The sequence below is a fragment of the Toxotes jaculatrix genome, chromosome 4 (assembly GCF_017976425.1).
Source record: "Toxotes jaculatrix isolate fToxJac2 chromosome 4, fToxJac2.pri, whole genome shotgun sequence".
Classification (NCBI taxonomy): domain Eukaryota; kingdom Metazoa; phylum Chordata; class Actinopteri; family Toxotidae; genus Toxotes; species Toxotes jaculatrix.
In genome coordinates, this window is record NC_054397.1 from 28520772 (window position 1) to 28524427 (window position 3656).

A 3656-nucleotide genomic window follows, 5' to 3' on the forward strand; every position below is an offset into this window, starting at 1 on the left:
AAAGAAAAATATCTAGGAAAGACTGTGTTTCCTTGTGTTGATGGTAGATTTGAAATCAGTGTGAGGCTGTACCAGTCTCAGGTGTTTGGCTGAGAGAGGACTCAGCCTGTGGAGCTGGTAAGGTGGATGCTGCAGCGGTGAGGACCGGACCGGGTGTTAAACCTGACGACCTGTCTGAGGAGTCAGCTGTTGGTGCTCTCACGGGTTCAAACTCTGATACTTGTTGATCAGACTTGAGCAGAGTCACTGTGGCATCCGATACTGCTGTTTCTATGGCAACCTCCATGGGTGTGACCTAGAAGCAGAAACCCAGAAAAGGACTGACATCATAAGACTGTGGACATTTAAGTCTCGGACACCCCCCATCAAACATGTAGAGAAAAGCTAAAATGTACCACAAGCTAAAATGTACCCCTGTAGTGTCCTGAGGGACAGACGTGGTAGCATCCTCCTCCTCCCTGTCTGTGGTTTCCATGGGAACAGCAGCAGGGGAACACGGAAGGTCGGTAACATCTCCTACTTCATCTAATGTCACAAAGTCACTCATGTTGAATGGGAAGTGGTCCTCGTCCTCCACCTGATTTCATGACAGGACAAAGAAACGGGGTTGTTGGTTAGGACACACAGGAGACATTTAAGTGTCCAGGTTTTGACCCAGCAGCACCTCCTCACCATTGTGGTCTCAGCCTGTGAGCTGTTAAGCTGTGCGTCCGTCCAGGAGCTCTGCTTGTATCCCTCCGACCGGCAAGACCACCTGGATCCGGACAAACCTTCACCGTGTGCTCTCTTTCTCTCCCTCCTCTCTCTTTCCCTCCTCTGCCACTCCCTCCTTTCCTCCTCCCTCTTCTCCCTCTCCTTCCTGGCTCTTTCATCCCATTCCCTCTCCCTCTTAGCCCTCTCCTCCTTCTCCCAGGCCCTCCTCTCCCTCTCCTTCCTCTCTCTCTCCCTCACCTCCTTTCTGGCTTCCCTCTCTTTCCTCTCCCTCTCCTGCTTCTTCACCTCCTCCTCTGTGTGGCTCTTGGCCGCCTCTTTTGTCCCCTCTGCTGACTTTTTGTCCTGCTCTGTCTCTGTTTGTGTTTCCCCCTTCACGCCACAGGTGGAAGCTTCTACGTTGTTAGGATGGCTGCCGGTTCTTGTTCGGCACTCTACAAGCAACGCGTTAACCATTTGTTGAGTGACCTGGTGAAACAGGGATGAAAAAGAGACATGAAACCTCACAAGCTGAGCTACACAGAAGAACCACCCGACTCCAACAACAGGCTGACGAGCGCAGAGACACACTTCTGCTGTATGTTACCTTAGGTAGCTCTGGCATGGCCGTCTCCATGGAAGCTGCTCTGCCATTAGAGACAGATGCCTTTGTCTCTTGGGCACCTGCAGCCTTGTCCTTTCCTGCTTCAGATAGATTGACTCCGTTATTGTCTCCTACTGTCTCTGTGACAGTTTTATCAGCAGATGTTTCCCTCATGTCTGTATCCATGACTGCTTCTGCTTTGGCGTCTTGTGCAGCTGAAGAGTGGGAAACAGCAGTGCTAGGCTCATGGCTTCTGATGCTGTCTTTGCTGGCGTTTTCTCCCAAAGCTTGGTCTTCACCAGCCCTCTTCTCTGTGATCTTCATCGTCTGGTCTGTCCCAGAAGTGTCTTTTTCCACCTCCTCCAAAGGAGGTTGAGACTTCTCTATATGGACAGCCTCCTCTTCCTCTGCAGCTGCTGCTGTTTGGCTGCTTTTGCCGTTAGCAGGTGCATCCTATGACCAGACACAAGGAGCTATTGAGCAGTGTGACATCAAACACGTGCACATGGAGCTGACGCTGCAGGACATCATGCCAGCAATAGATAACAAATACAGTCAAGCCCGAAATTATTCATACCCCTGGCAAATTTTGACTTAAAGTTACTTTTATTCAACCAGCAAGTGTTTTCTTGATTGGAAATGACACAGGTGTCTCCCAGAAGATAATAAGATAATGTACAAAAGGCATCATTGTGGAAAAAAATATTTCTCACCTTTTATTTACATTTAAAAGTAAATAAATTCCCCTCCTAGAACCGCCACCTTACCGTGGTGGAGGGATTTGAGTACCCGAATGATCCTAGGAGCTATGTTGTCGGGGCTAAATGCCCCGGTAGGGTCTCCCAAGGCAAACAGGTCCTGGGGGACGGGTCAGACCAAGAGCGGTTCAGAAGCCTCCTATGACTATAACTAAAGCAAGGTCAGTTACGTCGCCCGGTATGGCGCAGCCGGGGCCTCACCCTGGAGCCAGGCCTGGGGTTGAGGCACACATGCGAGCGCCTGGTGGCTGGCCCTCTCCCTACGGGGCCCGGCCGGGAAGAGCTTGAAAGAACGACATGGGGCCATCCTCCCGTGGCACAGAAACTGGCTCTTGGGACATGGAATGTCACCTCACTGGAGGGGAAGGAGCCTGAGCTTGTGCGGGAGGTTGAGAGGCGACTAGAAATAGTCGGGCTCACCTCCACGCACAGTCTGGGCTCTGGAACCCAACTCCTTGAGAGAGGCTGGACTCTCTTCTACTCTGGAGTTGCCCGCGGTGAGAGGCGGCGGGCTGGTGTGGGCTTGCTTATAGCTCCCCAGCTCAGCCGCCATGTGTTGGAGTTTTCCCCGGTGAATGAGAGGGTCGCCTCCCTGCGCCTTCGGGTCGGGGGGAGGTCTCTCACTGTTGTTTTCGGCCTATGGGCCGAATGGCAGTGTAGAGTACCAGACCTTCTTGGAGTCCCTGGGAGGGTGTACTGGACGGTGCTCCGACCGGGGACTCTGTCATTCTACTGGGGGCCTTCAATGTCCATGTGGGCATCGACAGTGACACCTGGAGGGGCGTGATTGGGAGGAACAGCCTCCCCGATCAGAACCCGAATGGTGTTCTGTTGTTGGACTTCTGTGCTAGTCGCAGTTTGTCCATAACAAACACCATGTTCAGACATAAGGGTGTCCATCAATGCACATGGCACCAGAACACCCTAGGCCGAAGGTCAATGATCGACTTCGTGGTCGTGTCGTTTGACCTTCGGCCGCATGTCTTGGAAACTCGGGCAAAGAGAGGGGCTGAGCTGTCAACTGATCACCACCTGGTGGTGAACCCAGTGGTGGACACCAGAGGTAAGGGATGCTGTCAAGCTGAAGAAGGAGTCCTATCGGGCCTGGTTGGCTTGTGGGGCTCCCGAGGCAGCTGACAGGTACCAACAGGCCAAGAGTGCTGCAGCCCGGGCGGTTGTAGAGGCAAAAAGTTGGATCTGGGAGAAGTTCGGTGAGGCCATGGAGGAGGACCATCGGTCGGCTTCGAAGAGATTCTGGCAAACCGTCCGGCGCCTCAGGAGAGGGAAGCAGTGCTCTACCAACACTATGTATAGTGGGGGGTGGAGAGCTGTTGACCTCGACTGGGGACATTATCAGACAGTGGAAGGAATACTTTGAAGATCTCCTCAATCCCACTGTTACTCTTTCCGTTGAAGAAACAGGGGCTGGGAGCTCGGGGGCGGACTCATCCATCACCCAAGCTGAAGTCACTGAGGTGGTCAAAAATCTCCTTGGTGGCAAGGCACCGGGAGTGGATGAGATTCGTCCCGAGTATCTCAAGTCTCTGGATGTTGCAGGGCTGTCTTGGTTGACATGCCTCTGTAACATCGCGTGGCAGTCGAGG

General features: G+C 53.1%; 1 long non-coding RNA gene across 1 annotated transcript; it reads right to left on the bottom strand.

The window, feature by feature from the left end:
* Positions 1 to 233: 233 nt before the first annotated feature.
* On the bottom strand, positions 234 to 733 carry LOC121181153. Its single transcript, XR_005893991.1, has 3 exons — positions 673 to 733; positions 413 to 577; positions 234 to 295 (listed from the first exon to the last, which is right to left on the bottom strand). It is a non-coding gene; the product is annotated as an uncharacterized LOC121181153 (long non-coding RNA).
* Between the last annotated feature and the right edge of the window lie 2923 nt (positions 734 to 3656).